Here is a 21,929-nt window from a genome sequence, read left to right as displayed (position 1 = left end):
TATATATATATATATATATATATATATATATATAGGGTGGGCCATTTTAATCAATCCACGGAAATATCTGATAAATGATAAAACATAGAAAAAAGGTTTGAAGTACACGTTATATATTGCTACGGGGGAAAACCAATTCCACCAAAAGTACCCCTCTCCGCCGCCCGTAAATGGGGGTAACGGGGGTAACTCTGAAATGTCAAATGGGAACATGGGTCGAGTAATACCTCGTTCGAAAGGTCTTGGAAAACTAAGTAACGCTGTACCAAAAGATGTTTCATATGGAGCACCAGTTTCAAAATGGCCACCATGATATAGTTCGGAAACTCCAGTACCCGTAGTATGAAAACCATGGAAGGTAAATGAATGGAACAAAATTGAAATACGCAAATATCATAGGGCATATCGAATGGTGTGATCCCTGTGATCCCAGTGGCCTCCCTGAAGGGGTCTTGTGGGCTAACTTCAAAATTTCAATGTCCGACCGGACAACGGTTCGGGCGTACGCTTGACCTACCCAATGCTGTTTGGAAGGCAGACTTCATGGATAGAGAATTGGTGCACTGAGTTAATGCGGATGGCCACATTTACATTTTGATTAACTATTAGCACTCATGTTATATTGTGAGCTTGAGAGACGAAACAGTGTGTATGTATATCCCCGAAATGCTTTCCGAATAACCAGCACGCATTGCATAAAAGTTTCTGTGGCGACGGAGATTAGCAACTTCACACATTTGTAAGTTCCAGCAACTGCATTATTCGACAACTTCTTTCGTATAACGTTCCTTCTGTTTTCGCATGAAATCATACTCAGCCATAGAGATATGCGTTGCCATTCAAACAAACTTTCACCTTTTTTAGTCACTACAGCGTCATCCTTACAAACAAATGTTACAACCGCACCATACCTATTTTTAGGGTAACCTTAATTTGCGAATTAAAGTAGAGTTCTCATTTGAACTTTCACAGTTACTTTCCACCCCACTCACATACAGAGCGCAGGGAGAGATTGTTTTGCAGGACTTGGATTTCTCTCTATATATTATGGCAATTTTACTCTAACATTTTTATCTCTGTTGTATCATTCTCGAGCCTTGAAACGCCTCCATGGTTTTCCTATTTAATTTTCGTTATTTTCATTTATCTCTAACCGTATTCATACTATGGGCACTAGACGTTTTCTTAGACACAGTCACCATGTCTTGGTGATCATTTTGAAAACGGTGTCTCATGTCCAAAATATTCTTACAGAAGCTGTTAGATATTGATTTGTCTATGTAACGTGATGTTGCTCGCTTCAAGTTGCTATTTGAAATTTTCAAGCTGGCCCCGGATACCTTTCAGTTGGTCCTTGGATTCACCCCGACAACACCTTTCCATGTGCCTTACGTCAGTTACCTACACCAGTTTTTCTTCTGTTGATTTATCTCCAATCGCTTTCATACTACGGGTACTAAATCTTTTCTCTGACACGGATACTATGTTTCGGTGTCCCTTTGAGAAAACTGCCATTTGACCTCAATCGTTTTCTCCTGCAAGATGTTTGATTTTGCAAGATTTATCGAAGGAGGTACCACTCGACTCATATTACTATTTGAAATTTTGAAGTTAGCCCCGGAGACCTCTTCAGGGAGGCCACTGGGATCACAGGGATCACACCATTCGATATGCCCTATGATATTTACGTATTTCAATTTTGTTCCATTCATTTACCTTCCATGGTTTTCATACTGCGGGCACTGGAGTTTCCGAACTATATCATGGCGGCCATTTTGAAACTGGTGCTCCATATGAAACATCTTTTGGTACAGCGTTACTTAGTTTTCCAAGACCTTTCGAACGAGGTATTACTCGACCCATGTTCCCATTTGACATTTCAGAGTTACCCCCGTTACCCCCATTTACGGGCGGCGGAGAGGGGTACTTTTGGCGGAATTGGTTTTCCCCCTTAGCAATATATAACGTGTACTTCAAACATTTCTTCTATGTTTTATCATTTATCAGATATTTCCGTGGATTGATTAAAATGGCCCACCCTGTATATATATATATATATATATATATATATATATATATATATATATATATATATATGTGTGTGTGTGTGTGTGTGTGTGTGTGTGTGTGTACTATGAACAAGTACAAAGGTTGACTTATAGAATCATAATACTGAATAAATTTAAGTTGTAAAGTTTAAATCGTGCGTGGACGCAAATATTTAGTGAAAGTGATGACACGATGTATCATAGGTATGAATGAACTAAATCGACGAGAGAATTGGACTCGTTTTGATAGTTTGTTTTCTTTCTCCTTAAAAACTAGACTATATAAAGGTCTTAAATAATATGTTTTACAAACGCTTGTGTGAGTAATAATAAGAATTAGATGTCTCTATATAAACATTGAATGTTAAAGCTCCAGCTACCTTCAATTGCTTTACATGATAACATTGTTGTTCTAATAAATAATCCCGACGGGATGCGTCCTTCTGGAGAACGAAATATGTCTAAATGCTCGACTTGATTTTTTAAATTGAGTATCTACCTATATCTTCCAATGATTATCCAAATCTTGTAAGTGTAATGATGTATCTAATTTCCTTGCCTTTTCTTCTTCGCTTTTCAATGTAATAAAAGTGTATAAAACTGTAGTTAATCGATTTTGTTCCTTTCTGAGACAATGGGTGATATCAATAAAAATAAGTAACTACTCCTGAGAAGTCCTGCTCGAGAATCGGAGTAACTACGCCTGGAGTAATCTCCTCCCTCAATTTCGTATCAATAAAACAAGCCACTACTCAGGTCTAGTCTGCTCCAGATTTATGAACGTTTACTCGCGCTTCCTCTGCACGTAGCACTGAGTCGTATCAATAAAAGAAGTGATTATTCATTTCTCCCATTCATCGCGCAGTCATTTCGTTGTTTTTAACCTATGGCGTAGTATCTTAAAAGCCATGAAACGGGCAAGTAGCAACGATAGCTTCAACCAAAGTGCATTTGTGGATATTTTAAAAGAGTTTCCAGTCACAGCTACCAGAAAATAAACGAAGGAAAGCCGAAACTTTGAAGGTAATTACAGTGAAATGCAACGAAATATCAAATACATCTACGACTGAGAGACAAATTCAAAAGAGAATCTTTAATATTCGAGCGAGAATAAAACAAAAATAAAAAAGAAGAAAAAAATAAAAAAAAAAGGAAAGAAGAAAGTAATACTGAAACCATGGGAATGAACCTATTTGAGCTGATGGATGTTGATTGGAATCCAGCAATATCAAGATTAACACGACAAGCACATATCACGTGTTGTCCAAGGTCTTTGTAGATTGTTTGGCTTTAAAAACGAAATCAGACACTTGGCTCCTTTGTTTTCTTTTTTAAAAAAAAGTCCAGCCACCCACGTCATAAATCACGTCCATCTGATTGCATTTTCCACACCATACGTGTCCCCTTTCGCCTTGACATAAACAAAATACATTATTATGTATACACCCTTTCTATCAACGTTGAGTTCAGTTGATTATTAGTTTAACGTCCTTTTCAGTAGCGTGCCTATATGAGACAGAACCCACTGATTAACGTGGAATCCAAACCACATAAGCTCCTACCGGGAATCGAACGCGGGTCTCCTATGCCAAAGGCATGTACGCTAACCGCTTAGCCACGAAATAGCTCTTCCTATTAACGTATTACTCTCCAAAATACTAGGTTTCTTTAATGCCACTTGTATATAGTCAAGTGCTCCGATAGCACCCGGAAATGTATATTGTTCTTGCCACTCTGCCTTTGCTGTTTGTATATTACGCACACTTCCGAAAACAATCCATTTTCAGGTAGTCATAGATAGTACTTTGAGCCACACCAGAATCCCCTGACATTCCGACCTGGAATCCCGGATCGCTCACGTAACGCAAGAAAACCAAGGGCACCGATTTCTCTGTAAATTTGGGGGGAGAGGGCATTCAGATGCAGAAGGTATATATATCGGGATTTTAAGACAAATTGCACTCTAATTATGCCAAATATTGTATATTCATAAATACAATAGGGGCCCACATGAGCTTTGGGGGGCCCGGGCCCTCACAGGATTGGCGCCCTTGAAGAAAACCCTTTTCATCTTTACGTAGTCCACCACCCCGAATTTCGGTTGATTCTCCTTTAAAAATGTTGTGCTAATCACTACATTTTCTTTCATAAACTTATAATGCTTTTTGTAATCTCCATTTCCAACATTTCTATGCAGTTTATAAATTTTTCTACGTAGTAAAACAATCATATACTCTGCCATATTTCGCACGGAGTCACCTATTTAGCTTGCTCCACAAATTTGGAGAAGTTACTAGCATCACAGAGGAGTCTTTGATTTTTATTGATATCAAACGCGTAGTAGTTACTCGGCTCGAGAATAGAGGTGTGGTTACTTCACAAGGGCGGGGCTTCTCCGAGGTCAGCCGAGACGACTAGTGCTCAGTTCTCTTTTTATTGATACCAATGCGAGTAACTACTTCAAAATTGGGCGTAATGAGTAACTTCTCCGTTTTATTGATATCACCCAATAATTAACCTAGTATATATATATATATATATATATATATATATATATATATATATATATATATATATATATATATATATATATATATATATATATGGATCATTCTATTTGAAAAGGGGTTTTTCAGGGTTTGAAAACCGAAATTTTCACACTGTTCAAAATCATTATTTTCTTTATTTTTCTGTTCGCTATAATGATTTATAACATCATCAATATAGTGGTTCAACACGAGAACCAATATTTTGAGAAATATTGGTAAATTTGAAAAATGCTCTGAACGGAGGTGATAGCTAATTGCATGAAGACTTTATAGCAGCATGGATGTGACATCACATGAACGAAGGTGACAAGACCATCTGTATCCAATTGAAAAGTAAAAATTAGTAACGAATTTCGAAAAAGATAGTATTACATAATATAACATTAGTATTACACATGTGCATAAATGATTGCCAGTGTCCAGAATTCAATTGTTGACATTAGGATTCAAATGAAGTACAGTATTTTGTTTAACATATACTATCCTTAATAATTGTTTATTATAAGAATACGATGTGCGCATTAAAAATATAGCTAGTTAAGAGGCCTCATTGTGACGAAATTAAACTTTCTTAATTTTACAGTCTTTGTGTAATATCTTCAAAATGGATAAAATTAATCAAAAAATGGAAATTCATTGTACTAAACAATATTATTTTGCATGAAATACCGTTATCATGACTCACCTATGTATTTTAGTTTTGCAGCCATTATTTAACGTGAAAATAAATGTCGTATCTATAAAATGTTCGCAAAGCGAAAACAGATAGGCGAGTCGTGATAACGGTATCTCATGCATAATACTCTTGCCTAATATATTGCTTTTCCACTTTTCGATTAATTGTTATCTATTTTGAAGATATTACAGATAAACCGTAAAATTAGTGGTAGTTTAAATTTGTTCCATTGAGGCATCTGAATGGATAGCACTTAAAATACGAAAAATCAAATAGAGCCAAGCACGAAGAATCACATCTTCCAATTTAAAGTTCCAATACAGGTTTTGAGAATGAGACAAGTATTCAGTAAACACATGTTGCCCTCGACTGTTTATAACAGGTCATTTCAAACTGGCAACAATGTCCTTTTTCTCGGCATATGAAATGATATCACAAACTGGAAAGATGAATGTCTTTGCACAGGATTTCCTCATATACTTTACTTCAAACTCGTCATGAGCCACAGATAAAACCAATCCTACGTAATGTCTGAAGCTCTTCTTACTTGAAAACCTGACAACAACAAAATTATTTTCACATAATGTTTGTTGTGACATCTTTGATACAGCGGTCTTCCTCGCTTTCTGAACTAGTGTAAACTTCTCTGTATATCGATTTTCTTTGAATGCTCTTCTCTTCTTTTTCACCTCAACCATAGGTTGGTGGGCAACATGGACGCCAGTCATCAATCTGCCAGTGACAATTCAGTGGGTAGGACTCTGTCAAGTACAAATGGATGTGTACCACCATTCACAGGTGGTGATATTTGCTGGAATGAGAAAAATGCTATAGCATGTAATATTACGTGGAGAATTGCATTGTGTAAAATGGGCTTTAGGGAACAGTGAAAGATTCGATTTCATTAAAACAATTTGTTTCGAATGCAAAATTATTGTTAATTTGCACTTAATAAAAAAAAAACGGCAAAAGTAATGTATCAACAATAGAAAAAATTGGGCAACAATTAAAATCAAAGGTAGTATTTCACTTACATAACAATCTTTGATTTTTTTTATTTTTTTTTTTTTTTGTCTCCCTTAAGGATTTGTTTAGGTTTTGTTCTGATATACAATGCAGTGTTTTATTTCCGTTGTACCTTGCAATTTCATATCTACGTAAATATTAAAGGATATGAAATTGTAATGTTATAACGGGAATGACACATTACTTTTGATATTAAAAAATATAAACAAGTTCATAACGAATATAATAAAATTGGACATCATCTAGAAAATTTGTTCTGCATAGCAGATACAAGTTGTTTGGGTCGGAAAGTTTGCAAAAATGTTGATTTTCAGTCCTTGAATATCAAACAAGTTTCGTATTTGAATGAATATTAAAACATTAATAATTTTAGAAAATTAAATCATTCTATTTATTTTAAAATATCATATTTCTCTGAGATACTGCACTTAGATTTATTCCGCGTGCCTATAAGAATAATTGCACATGCTACTATTGGTGCGCATGCCGTAAGTTGCCAAGGTTTATTGCAAAAGTCACTCCGTGCACATCACATCCCTTCCGTGCACGCAGTAATGACACTACATATGCCCGGAGGCAGTGTGCGAATTGAAAAATTTTCCCAGGGGGGGGGATGAATTTCACCCATATGCGCACCCAGTCCTCCCGCCATATATATATATATATATATATATATATATATATATATATATATATATATATATATATATACACTAACAAGTACAAAGCAGTTGAGATGTGAGATCTTTCATAAATTTTCACTCAAGTAATATTTAGGTTAGCTACGCAAAGTAAGAATTGTTCCCTTTTTCTATCTTATCTTTATGTCCATTTAAAAATACTCCAGAGGGGGAAAAAGTTATCCCTGCCAGGGATAAAATTTTTCTTCTCCAGGGTGGGAAAGATTTTTGTCAGGGGGGGAAATCCCTGGCATCCCCCCCGCCAATTCGCACCCTGCCCGGAGGTGACACTACATACGCAGTAATGTTACTTTATATGCCCGGAGGTGCCAAATTCCGCCATTATGGCACGATTAAGATATACCCCTAAGGTTAGATTCTACTTACCCTTATTTTTAGCATTAATTCTTAAAGTGTAACAATATGATTCAACTAAATTAAATTATCATCTATAAATACCTTCTTATAATTTCGAACGGAGTTGACAGCTTGTGTTGAACCAAATTATAACAAGTGCGATTTCAGACTAATAAAAAGGAACAATCACCACCAACAAACTTACCTCTCTTAACTGACGCCTTCCTTGGAAAGTTCCATAGACTAACAAGTCCTGAGACTACGACGAAAATGAAGTTGAGAAATATGGCGGACATATATGCTTTTAAAAATACATTAGCACGGAGGTGACAAAAAAACTGGATACAGAAAAGAATGCTACTTTTAATAGCATAAAAAAATGCTTTAGCTTATAAATTTGTTTCCATCTATTCGTTGCTATTCATACGTTAAAAAAGTCGTCTAATAGTTGGCGAATAAAAGATAGTACTTTAATAATTTCGAATCATTCAAGTAAAACTGTAAGTGGTTACAGCGCACGGAGGTGACATATCACCTATTTTGACATCAATATTTTAAAATAAAATTACAAAAATATTACTGAGTTCATTATTAATTTCAAGTTACCTTTGCAATGTATGTACTTACACAATTTCAACGTGTTTTGATTTCTATCAGCATATCAGTTATATCAAAAGTCCCATTTCAAATAGAATGATCCATATATATATCTTGTTCGTTATGGTATGAATATGTGAATGATTATTTTAGTTGTTAGTAGAGAAACCTACGTCAGAAGGTAAATATTGGTAATTATTTTACTGCATGTATACTTTTGAAAAATATGATTGTCCTTGATGCATAACATAGGTCATGAAGGGTATAAATCTTTCTATTTGATGAGCTATGGCTCTACGAAGCAAGCAAGAACAAGGGAAAGGATAGTAAAAATATCCTTTTCTTGTATTACTTTCCTCTTGCCTTCTACTATTCTGAGATAACATATTCCATTAATAAAGTCATTCTAACCCTCCTTCTTCCTCTCCATCCTTTACCTTCCCCTTAACTCCATATTCTCTTCGTCTTTCTCTATTGTAATAAAACTGGAAGACGTCATAACGAGGAGTTATCGCCACTGTACGCGGTCAATTAATTTAGATTTAAATAAATTTTCGGAGGACCGATATCAAATGACAGTCGAAAGAAATGCGCATAAGTTTTAATTAATAATCAAGAATACCTTTAATTAGTCATGACATTCAATTGTTTATCCCAATTTTAAAATGGCGCTCACTCCTCTCTTACTTAAGTTACGACTTTTTCAATATATTCCAAAATTGGACAAGAGAAGCAGCTTGCACTATGACACTTAATGAACATAAGAAACTATAAAAAATATAAACATAAGGTAATTGGGTAACTTATTCCGGGATGACCGTCGTGAGAAGGATTTAGTCTCCTTGACCCATCGCTGTCTTAACAGCATTATGGGCCCTTGGGCAAATCAGTGTGCTGGGGATCAACGACTGAATTTTACACATAATACACGTAATTCTGCTCGTGAGGTCCCGAGCAAATCACTATCGGAGCCCATGTGTTAAGACGACCCCGCGTTGGCCATAGCAAATTTTGACCTATATCACCAACCAAAATTCTGACCTACGTCACCTTACCACGCCGAGTAGACAATTAGAAAATTCATTGCAATCTTTATTAGGAAGAATATATTAAATAAAACACAAATTCCAATTAAAATATAACATTTTCAATATTTTATTAAAATAAATATACTTCATAACAAATCAATATCCAGTTTCACAAGATGAACACGGCTCATTAATACTTATATTAAAATATATTATACTTTCTATATACATCATGACTTGAGATATAGTTCCATGTCTTTGATAAAGCTATGTAGCTCCTTTCATTGATTTGTGATCATCCTGAATATCAGTTAATTTTACAGCATGCTTTAAATTATCGAAATACTCAAAAACTGAAAATAATTTTAAAGCTTTACCTACTAACTTCTCCTCATTGATCAGAAATATATTTTTAATCAATTGTGTTCATGCCATAGCAAATACTAAACGCTGCGCTGTAAAACGTTAATACTATTCTTTAAATTTTGAATATTTTTTAAAATGGAAAACAACGTAAAATTTAACAAATATCCTTAATAATGTCAAAAGAAAGTACATTAACTCTTGAACAACTTTTATTCCAACTGTAAAAGTATCTATTGAGAAAAATGGAATGCAAATGAAAACGTAAGTACCAAGGTTATGCTCTTCTTATGCCGGTTATCATTGATCTCAATGATATTTCGATCGACTGCTATGTTTATCAGGAAACAGATAGCCATGACAAAACCATGAAACAAACTCCCCTTACTGCTGGTCTCCATTAATGTAGCAAATACGATGATTTGATTGAACAATCTGTAAGTCAAGAAAGAAAAAAAATGAAATTTTTGAGTTTTACGTCCCACGGTTATGCCGGTTAGGCTAAAGGAGACGATGATGATGAGTAATGAATGAAATGGTGGAATGAAGAAAGTGGGAGGAAACGGGAGAACCCCGAGAAAACCCACGCACACGGTGTTTGTCAAGTCAAGAAAGAATTAATAGTAGATATGCAAATACATAATTATACAGTTTGAACAAAGAAATCGCGAAGCAGGCATGAAAAACGAATTACTACACAGGAACTAATGAAAACAATATTACAATACAAAAACAAACTTTGTTAAGCAATTTGTTACATACCATAGACGAGCACCCCATGTAGTTGTACCTCATGATGTTACCCTTAAACCTCATACCCCTTCAGTCTATGTGTAAGGTTGAAGGGAGGTGAAGCCGTGAGGGTGAGGGCGGTTGAGGGCAAGTTTGTGACTTGCGGTTGATTGAGATTTGAAGAAACTGCCCACCTGGCATATACACACATACCAAAATATATATTGTATATATAGTCCGGGGAAGATGCTAATGAACAATGATTTTATATATATCCAGTTTCACAAGATTAACACGGTTCATTAATATTTATATTAAAATATATTATACTTTCTATATACATCATGACTTGAGATATAGTTCCATGTCTATATACATCATATATATAAGGTTTTTTTTAGCTGATCTTATATGATTTTGGGGTGCTGATTTCGAATCCGATGAGTGCCACTCTGTAAACCTTGGGGAAACTTCGCAAACGGGGGGTAAAGAGGGGTTGTGGTCTCTTACTTTGCATGTCTTAAATTACTGGATTATCTCAGCATAATTTCATTTTTCTCATATCCTATTGACAGTAGAATGCTAATTCATACATATGTTACAAATAACCATATTAGTAACCAATTAACAGAATTTGATAATTTTCTCACAAATGTCAGGGTTGACAACTATCAATAAAATTTACTATCAATAATTTTTATACAGAATATTTTATTTCACAAACTTTTCACGTAGAAAATGTTAAGAACAAGAGAAGTATCATATATATTCCAAATATACAATCCTTAAACTCTCATATGAGCCATGAAAGAAAGCCAGACAGTCATTAGAAAGAAATGGAGAAGTACAATTTTTGACTTCTAAATATGGTTACTACATAAGTAGTTACACATTCGGAACAATTCAAATATATATTTGTTGTAAACTATTTCCAATTTGTCTGTTAATCATTTGTGAATAGCCTTAAACGTGTTCGTTGTGTAGAAATTCTACTTCCTCTCTTGAACGTCATAGTTGCCAACTATGACGGAATTATATTTTTACGTATTTTGTGTCGAATTTTTAGTTATAAAAACGTTAAAGGAAAGAGATCTATGCAAGTATATGCAATAGTTTTATTTACTCTTCATGTCACTTCGAATACGCCACAACCACAGGAAAACTGGTTATTCGGGAAAGCTACAATTTTGACAGCGATATGAGAAATGTTTCTTTTGTAAAATGGAGAAATATTTTTCTTACTGTCTAATTTTTAATTTTTCACGCAGTACAACAAACGAAAACCAAACCAACTATGTTTTTGAAACAGTATCTGCTTACTTACATGTTGTTGAAAGCCTTAACGTGTGTTGTTTGGAGAAAAGAGAAGCACAGTACAAAACTTTGTCAGAATCAATGCACAGGGAAAGCAGTGGACTTTTCATCATCATCTCTTCTGTTTGTTACGGTCCACTCATACAATCACTTTGGCAGGTACAGAACGATGTGCACTTCGATGACATATCAAGGCAACCACAACCACGATAGCATCCCGTTGTGCATGAGCAGCTAATTGAGTTCACTATTACATCAGCCTTATTGGTGTATTTGCGGGCAACATATGAAGTACATATTCTTCTGCAGCATATGGTAGATATTTCCATCCGAAATCTGTTGGATCTAGATCAGGAGGATTAGTTTGTTCAACTGATTTCCATATGACTGTCTGAAGATCTGCGCGCTTATAATGCTCCTGCGGTGTACCAGCAGTTGGAGGAAGCTTAGAAAAAGATGGAGGTCTTGTGATTGTCTTGCTAGCCATCTTTTTCTTCCATAGTCCAGCTCGTAATCCTTTGGTAACGGTTTTCCAGGGCTGTATAACTGAGTAACAAATGTATCACACTGCTATGCTATTAGATTTTCTTCAGCTTTGGGATCGCCAACTGCTTCAAGTGTGCCTCGAAACTTCTATAGAATGTTCAGCATTCAGTCTTTACCAATTCCAGCAAGAGATGAAGTAGTAGCGCAGCCAGTTAAAGCATGGACTGCCAGAATATTCACCATATACGGACTGTGAACTCTTACAACTTCATTTACGTCAATTACTTCTCTGAATCCAGCGTATTTTTCCATTATGATTGGTGTAGTTAGCTTTTAAACATACACATGATATTCAAATAGCACTAGTACATCCATATCGTCATACTTTACCCGTATAGATTGGTCAGGAGCATGTTTAGCCTACCTAAGAACTATGTGCACCATATTTACGTCAGCTTCTTCGTGTGTTGTTGGTTCACCCCTTAGTCGTGCTCCCACTTCAATGGGAGATGAATGTGGTCGAGTGATAAGCAATCTATGAGATTCGTCTATGCTAATGTCCATGGGTGATTAATGAAATAAGTTGCCTTTTCGTATTCATTGACGTCAAAACAATGCTTTTTGTGTCTGTGTAAAGGATTTGATAATGTAAGTTTATATTGTCTTGAATTTACTTGTTGTCGCTTCCTTCTTGTTGCTGCTTTGATGCCATTCTCATAGTATCTGTCGAATACTACATGCAGAATATGGGCTTGTTTGAGCCCACTTTTCACCATTGCTGTGAAATGTCTTTACATATACTTCTACAGTAGCTGAATGTGCTGGCCATGATACGTGCCAGAGCACTGCACAACCGTTAAGAATGACAGTTTGATGGATGCTTACTAGCGATCTTGCTGATTTCATTAGGACAAGTTTGCGTTGAAGCACACTTTTTGGGGTTTCTCACATTTCGCCTTTCTCATTAAACAGAGCCGTTGGAACTGGAGCAAATTCATGGTAAAGCACATCAACCACATTAATATCACTAGATGATACGAGCAGGCCTATTGTACGAGCATAAATAACACTGTGGTCAATTTTAATTATCAGTTGAGCATAACTTCACTGATTTCGTAACGTCTAACATTTACCGTGCTGTGTTCCCACATTAACAGCGTCTTGTACGTTTAGTGCACTCTCACGCAAAATTTGACCACTAACAATATTAACTAAGCCCGTAGGTGGATGGCTTTTGCTATCAAGGGGGTCGATGCATTTTGACAAAAATTCTCGAATCTTCTCGCGATCTGCACAGTTAGCTTCAATACATGATCTGCCTTCTCCTTGTGATGGAAAAGTAAGTCCTCACTTTCCAGTTTCTTCTTATCGTCCACATCTTTCTGAATTTGACCAAACACGTTTAAGCAAAGAAGCCATACGGCTAAAGTTTTCGGTTCTAGGGTAAATCCAATTAAAACAGCAGGTCCATGACCATATCTCATGTATGTACTTTCGATAAACTGATTAGTTCATATTCCATTCCAGACAATCTTTTTGTGCTCACTACGTGTTCACTAGCAATGAATTTTGAACCTGTCTGAATTTGAATTAGTTTATGATCTCGCCTAAACAACACATAAGTTTGCATGTTCGTAATTTGAAAATTTTTCGTTTGCTTTAATGTGTAAAAAGTTCCTATTGTACTGTTATTACATCAGAAGAAAAATGTAGTAACAGTACTACGTTGATGAAAGCAAAATTTCTAAAAAAAAAAAAATTTGCTCTCAATTCTTGTCTCCCTCGCTCGTCTGAAATTATATGAAGAGTAAATAAAAATATTGCACATATTTTGCGCAGATCTCGTTTACTTTTACGTTTTTACCACTAAAAATTCGACACAAAATACGAAAAAATATAATTCCGTCATAGTTGGCAGCTATGACGTTCAAGAGAGGAAGTAGAATTTCTACACAACGAACACGTTTAAGGCTATTCACAAATGATTAACAGACAAATTGGAAATAGTTTACAACAAATATATATTTGAATTGTTCCGAATGTGTAACTACTTTTGTAGTAGCCATATTTAGAAGTCAAAAATTGTACTTCTCCATTTCTCTTTAAGTGATTGTCTGGCTTTCTTTCTTTCATGTCAAGTATACCAGCAACCTACTGACTTTTATTAGGTTGCTGGTATACTTTTGGCGCACCACATTTTAGAAAATTTACAAGTAAAATTTAATACTTTGCATGAAAAGACATATTTATAGGGAACAAATTTCTGGAAGCAACATAATTAAATGCAAAATAATACACCAGTATTTTATGTTTACAACTGTAGGGTTACTAGTGTAAAGTCATTATAAATGTTTTAACGACGGATAAAATGGGTGAGAGACAATGTTTAGCAGAAAGGGTTCAGCTAATTTTTCTAAGAAATGTTACAATTTCGGTAGTTTCTATTCATAATAGTTTAATTTAGTTTCACAAAAAGGGTAGGATTTCCTACAAAGATATGTCATAACATTTTTCCGAAGATAAATCCTAAGATATTTCCTAGGATTGATCTCGTAGTGTATAGCGCGCCTAAATGGAAAGATTGGAGAACATGAGAAAAAGAAAGTAAAACACAAAAATCATGGTGATACATTTGTAACATCCGGGACAATGTTAAATTTTGAGTCCCTGAATAACACAGATGAAAGATCTCCAATACGGAGAGTATTTAACATGATTTCTAGACACGTAAGAATTCATTTCTTACGCTATGTTATGTTATATATACGTAATCTGCGATAGAAGCTTGTGTTCAGGAGAACACAGTGTATAACTGAGGAATATGAAACTAAAGAGATCAAGTAAAACAAAAACCACTGAAAGAAATGATTGTTTGTCCACTGTTTAGTAAGCAATCCTCCGAGGAATTGTTAAATTCAAGTTTTAATAATTACTGACACAAAATAGTTTAAGGGTCAATGACAGAGACTGTCAACGTATATAGTTAGCAGCAAATGTATACACCAATATAATATATAAATTCTTCCAGCTATAGCTTCGAGTACCTTTGGTACAATAAAATCCAGCAGATTTTAATAATTACTTTGTCAACTCAGTAGTTCAGGCACATAATAATATTGACAAACCTGATGTAACCGCTGTCAATCTAATGAATCAAAGTACAAATCCTGTATAAGGTAATTTTGTATTTAGAAATTTATATCCTCTAGCAGTTTTGAATATCGTAATTAATTTTAATTTTCGAATAGTACTGATGTTTTACCAATTGTAAAGTGATGTAATTTTTAAAAAATATATATTGATTATATGGTCTTGTAATTTTTAAAAAATATATATTGATTATATGGTCTTGCTGTTTACTTTTTGCATCAACTAATGTCTAACACAAGGAATCTTTCCCCAAGTTTTAGAAATATCACAAATTGTACCGGTATATAAAAAAGGGACCTGAATATTGTCCACCCACTTATCGACCCATTTTCTTGGTACACTTCTACTTAAAAAACAACTAGATTGTCTTCCAGATACTAAGTCCAAAAAGTTGAATCTAGATTTTTACGTTCCTCGGATCTTGCTTACAGGAAAATCTATTTTTCCTCCATTCTCATAGAGAGTGATATGCGTAGTTTTACAAGAGCAATAGATCATCTTCACGTTACCGCCAAGTAAATACATAATTCGCATAGAGAATACAATCATAAGAGTTTTCAAAAAGAAATATATAAATAATATATATATAGATGAAAGTCACAGGTAGCATATTGGGTGATACGATGATACGGGATGATTCAAGCGTGTAAGGGAAAAAATCATCAAGAAAGCTAGATTTATATAGACAGAGCACTTTCGAAGTCATGCTTTCGTGGCTTGGTGGTTTGCAGAACTCTGTAGAGATGCTTAGTTTAGCAGGGTTTTAATGCTGACTGCTACAATTATTTTTTTCAAAGAATCTACATTTTATTGTAACGAATATTCACGTTTCATGTATCATGTATGAGTGAAAGAAAATTATAAATACGTCACAGGTACGTAGCATAGGAAACTAAATAATATATATTAAACCAAACCACAAATCTTTCTTTTCTTGTATATAATGTTCACATGGTTCAGGTTTCGATTCTCGGTGGGAGAGCAGAAAAAACAGAATTTCACAATCAGTTACTTTCAATAATCATCTGTCTCCTTTGGCCTAAAAGACAACCGTAGAACATCAAATTAAAAAAAAAAAAGTAATAATTTCTTACTTCTTTTTTCTTTTTATTGTATCTTCTTTTCTATTGAACAGAAAGCAATATGGAAAAATGTTAGTCAAAGAAACTATTTATTCAGTATTTCGAGCAGTTGTTCTCTATTTTATTATGTAAGAAGCAACCTTTTCAGAACCAACGGCTTAAGGGCTGAGTCGGCAGTTTAAACCTCCGTAGCTTGGCTCCTAATTAACCTAGAGAGATGATTTAGGTATCTATCTTTTCAAGAAGGATGAAACTTTCCAATGGGCATTTCATCCACATCGGGAAACTCGTAGCGGAAGGGTTGGGGAGAAAGTTGGATGATTTTAGTTCTCCCTACCCCTCAGCATTTGGGGGGAAAACTTTCCCCCCAAAGGAACTACAAGCATATATAGTGGTATCAATAAAGATAAATGAAAATACTAACTAGTGATGTCCTGTGCATGGCCATGAATTTTTTTCTTGCGCACGGCAAATAACAGTGTTGCCATAGTCCCACAAACTTCGAAAAAAAGATGTTTTATTTCTAATTTTTTATTTTCTTTTTCTCTTACGGGTTGGGCACGGTGGGCACAAAAGTTACCTCGCTGGAATCTGTGTCCCATAAGCTTTCCAACGTGGTACGGATTATATCTCTGTGACAATTAGGGGTGTCGCTAGGGCTGCCAACGTTAAGGTAGACAAAATATTTCGAAAAATATGTACAGGATTATTCTCGTAAAAAACACGCTCGGAATTTCTTTCGCACTTGGTATTGAACCTTCATTTTTTCCCCACATGACTGTACTCAATATGTGGCATACACGTCAAAATATTTTTTTTCTGCGTACGACAAGTAAATGTTGGCAGCCTCTCACAAACTTCGATTTTTTTTTTTTTTTTTTTTTTTTTTTCAAAAATCATCTTTTTCCACTACGGGTTTGGCACGGGAGGTACAAAAATTAGCTTGTTGAATGTGTGTTCCATAAGCTTTACAACGAGATATAGTGCATGTCCCTGTGACAAAAAAAGAGTAATAGGGCTGCCAACGTAAAGGTCTACGATGTTCTTAAAATCCCTTTGAAACGATAATCATGCATGTTATCTATATATATAAAAGAGAACGTACAAATCCTTTGTTCCCTCATCACGCTAATACGGCTGAACCAATTTCTTTTATTTTTGGGGGGTTATTAGGATTTGGACCCTAGATGGTTTTTATCATATCACTTTAATTTTTAATTACCAGTGTCTTGAGATAATTGACCATTCAAGTGTCCATAACGTACAAATCCTTTGTTAGATCATCATAGGTAAAAATAAACGTATTTATATGCAACCCGCATGACCGTGTCACTCGGCGGGTTAACATAAATGACAGGCGCTATAATGTTAACATTTACTGCAATCACTTGAAAGCGAAAAAGTAAAAATTATCTAAGTAACAAAGTTTATTGCGTTCCGGGGTGACCGCAGCGAAGCGGGGCGGGTTAACATAAATGACAGGCGATATAATGTTAACATTTACTGCAATCTTCTATGGTTTTTATCATATCACTTGAAAGCGAAAAAGTAAAAATTATCTAAGTAACAACGTTTATTGCGTTCCGGGGTGACCGCAGCGAAGCGGGGTGAACGCTGCTAGTTCTGCATAGTTGCGAAATATTATCACTTACTCTGAAAGAAGAACGTAGACTGAAACCATTTGAGAACAAGGTCCTAAGACGAATATTCGGACGCAAGAGGAACGGGAATGGTGAATGGCAGAAACTTCGTAACGAGGAACTACATAATTTATATCGTTTACCAAACATTGTTAGGGTCATCAAATCTAGGAGGCTTACGTAGGCAGGTCATGTAGTCAGAATACAACAAAGTAGGAACGCTTTCAAAGTTTTAACTGGAAATCCCTTTAAAATTGTCTACATAGATACATAATCTACGTTGTTTACATCGTCTACGGGGCAATCCAAATGAAATCGACCAATTTCCAATTCAAAGGTTGCTGACAAAATTTATTTATTTTTTAATTTTTACCTAAGATTGTACCACAGTCAGGGAGTTGAAAACGGGTATTTGTTTATTTTTTGGCCGCGCAGGTTTTGTCGTAGCGGCAATTTTGTATGGGCGCCTGAGCGTATTTTGAATCTTTTAGTGCATTTCGTTAACCGCTGTAACTTTTTAGGTTTTAAAGATAATGAGTTCAAACCAAAATGATATAAAAGATAATGGAATGACAACATTTTGTGTTCTGTGCACATTGAGACGTACTTTAGAATGTCCAGAAAAGAAGCTCTGAACATTGACGTTGGAAACCCACAAATGGCCATTTTGGATTGTACATTTTGAAACGAAATAAATAAGACTCACCTTCAATTCTTTGTCAACATAGAGACTAGATAGTAAACAACGTTCCAAACACGTATTAAGTCTGAGAACCATATACTTGATTTTTTTGAAATTTTTAAACGATGCAAATTTTCAAAAATCGTGTATTTTCACCATCAAATATCTGAGGAAGAACACAAGTTAAAAATCCCAAATTTGCATGAAATAGACGGTAGTGGTGCAGTGACAAGTGAGTAAAGTTGCATCACTGAGACTTGAGTAGTTTCTGAGTTATAAGTTGTTGCAGTGATGTGAAATTCGCGATTTTAAGAGTAGAACAGACGTTCAGGTTTTAGGTATATATAGTATCTGATGCATATATTTTATCTACGTTTCATCAGAAGATGTGCAGTCAAACAGCAAGAAATTCGAAATTTGCTACTTGTAAAAGAATTATCAATACCACATCATATCATAGATTTGTACCTCTGACAGAAACATAAATTACATGTTATGAATATTTACAATCAGATGAATTTACTGATTGCAGTACTTAAATATTTAAAAATACTTCCAGAATATAGCATGTTATCATTTGCAACTAATGATACCGTAGCCTGTATTTATGACGAGAAATGGTGGATTGGGGAATTGAAGACATCAGTCAGGAAAATAACGATCTTTTTGATCACTTTTTCCATCCCCATGGCCCAAGAACCTCTTTTAAACTATCTTCGAATGACAAAGTGTGGGTGCCAATCATTAAGGTTCTCCGGAAACTAACACCCATAGAGTTCATAACTCCTACAGGTAGTACTTTAAATATCAGTGCCAAACTCTGTACACAAATTAGTCAACTATTTACTTCAATGATGTCTTAACAGCAGTGCTATAGGCAGAAAAGAAATAACAGACGCGTTTCGCTTTTCGTACAAGATACGATTAATAAATTATGCACACTTTACCCATTTAACATTACTGTCGCGTTATTTTGTCGTTTGCTGCAAAGTTTGTATCCACACTTCATGGCGCTTCATAATATGAAGTCCCAGTGAAGAAAAACCTTATAACTCAGAAACTACTCAAGTCTCAGTGATACAATTTTACCACCTGTTACTGCATAAATATCGTCTGTTTTGTGCAAATTTGAGATTTTAACTTACGTCCTTCCTGAGATATTTGATGGTGAAAATACAAGATTTTTGAAAATTCGCAATGTTTAAGAATTTCCAAAAAATCAAGTATACGGTTCTTTGATCTGAAACTTGTCTGAGGCGTTGTTTGCTATCTAGTCTCTATGTTGACAAAGAATTGAAGGTGAGTCTTATTTATTTCGTTTCAAAATGTACATTCCAAAATGGCCATTTCTAGGTTTCCAACCGCAATGTTCAGAGCTTCTTTCTCCAGCGTTCTAAATACGTCTCAATGTGCCCAAAACATAGAATGTTGTCCATTCCATTCTCTTTCATATAGTTTTGGTTTGAACTCATTATCTTTAAAACCTAAATAGTTACAGCGTTTAACGAAATGCACTAAAAAAGTTCAAGATATGCTCAGGCACCCATAAAAAATGGCCGCTACGATAAAACCTATGCTGCTAAAAAGAAAAAATAAATGAATATCCGTTTTCAACTCCCTGAATGTAGTACAAACTTAGGTTAAAAAAATTAATAAAAGACTAACTTTTGTCAGCAACCATCATTGGTCGATTTCATTTGGATTGACCCCTACGTGTTGTTTGTGTGTTACCGTAAACTATTGATTTTTCCGTGTCAACGCACGTCACTGGTTTTAAAATATGATGCATAACTTAAATACATCTTATAGTACTGCCGATTTGTTGATAACATTGAGGAGACCCATTTAAGTATGTGGTCTCGTTGTGTGATATCCAGGCAAAAAGTCAAGGGATGTATCCCGGTCATAAGGGGCCAACACACTTTTTGAGGAAGAAAAGCTTTCCCTCACGATTGACGCCCGTGGTAGAGACACAATTATTGAGGACGTATTTATGTATAACTTACAAAATATCAAAATTTAATATGTAATCATGTTATCTAATATAAGTTGTGGTTTTAGATGTTCAGAATACACCACTGCTAATGTAACTAATTACACTGAAACAGGAAAATCTGGCCGCTAGATGGCAGGAGCTCGAATTCCTATTTAAGCTTGCCAAATGGTTGTCAAATGTACTTTCTTCTTTTCCTTTCCTTCTTTCTTTCATTTTCTTTTTTCTTCTTTTTTTAACTTCCTGACTTTCTTTCTTACACTTTTCAGGTCTATCAGATTCAAAAGGGATATGGACACAGAAAGATCGAGAACAATTAAAAATCTGACCATGCTTTATAGAGGGACTTAAATCTTAACAGCCTATCATTGCTCCACACCGATGAGCTAACAGCAACACAACCAGATATTTTTATATTTTGGAAATTTATTATTCCTCATTAGGAGAGAAACATTGTACAACATTCTTACAGAATTTGGAATACCGGAAAAGCTAATTAAATTAATTAAGATATGTTTAAAAGAATCCCGAAGTAAAGTCCGGGTAGGAAAAGTTTTGTTCACGAGCTTTCACGTCAAGAATGGCCTGAAACAAGATGGCAGCAACTTGTCGCCATTATTATTCAGCTTTGTCCTGGAATACGCTATAAGGAAAATCAAAGATAGCAACCAGAGCCTACAGTAGAATGGTGTTCACCAGGTTGTGGCATATGCTGATGATGTAAATTTAATAGGGGATGATAGGAGAACAATAGAAAGAAATGCAGAGGGTCTTATTAAACGCTTGCAGGGACATAGGTTTAGAAGTAAATGCAGAGAAAACTAAATACATGGAAGTTTGTCGGGATCATAACACGGCAAATTATGGATGCGTTAAAATATCGAATAATATTTTTGATAAGGTGGATACTTTCAAATATCTAGGATCAATATTAACAGACGAAAACAATATTCACGAAGAAATTTAATGTCGACTAAAAGCAGGGAATTCGTGTTATTATTCAGTTCAGAATCTCTTGCCGTCGCGAATTCTGTCGAGGAATTTGAAGCTTAACATATCTTCTTATTATTATTCACCTCAACCATAGGTTGGTGGGCAACATGGAAATTTTAATAAAACGATAATCATGCCTGTTGTTCTGTATGGTTGCGAAAACATGGTCGCTTACCTGACGGAAGAACATAGACTGAAAGTATTTGAGAACAAAATCCTGAGACGAATATTCGGATCCAAGAGGAACGAGGAAACTTCATAACGAGAAACTACATAATTTATACGGTTTACCAAACTTTGTTAGGGCCATTAAGTTTAGGAGGCTTATGTGGGCAGGTCATGTAGCCAGGAAGGAAGAAAGTAGAAATGCTTTCGAAGTCTTAATTGGAAGACCAATCGGAAAACGACCATTAGGAAGACTTACGCGCGGATGAGACGACAATATTAAGATGGATCTCGCAGAAATAGGAATACCAGGATGTCTATTAAAATTTCAAAATACAATTTCGTGACTTTTTCTTTACCAAACCATA

At 35.2% G+C, this 21,929-nt stretch overlaps 1 protein-coding gene across 2 annotated transcripts in view; it reads right to left on the bottom strand.

The window, feature by feature from the left end:
* Window positions 1-9,058: 9,058 nt before the first annotated feature.
* The window catches only part of Gmer (GDP-L-fucose synthase-like protein), a 39,370-nt gene continuing 26,499 nt past the window's right edge, over window positions 9,059-21,929 (bottom strand). For both annotated transcript variants that reach the window (XM_081728562.1, XM_081728561.1), the window contains exon 7: window positions 9,059-9,759. The gene's annotated coding sequence lies outside the window, so the exon portion shown is untranslated. The remainder of the gene's footprint in view (window positions 9,760-21,929) is intronic.

The sequence above is a fragment of the Thermobia domestica genome, chromosome 10, assembly GCF_964235325.1.
Source record: "Thermobia domestica chromosome 10, izTheDome1.hap1.1, whole genome shotgun sequence".
Classification (NCBI taxonomy): domain Eukaryota; kingdom Metazoa; phylum Arthropoda; class Insecta; order Zygentoma; family Lepismatidae; genus Thermobia; species Thermobia domestica.
The sequence above is the reverse complement of the archived record's forward strand: the minus strand, read 5'-3'. Positions and strand labels throughout refer to the sequence as shown.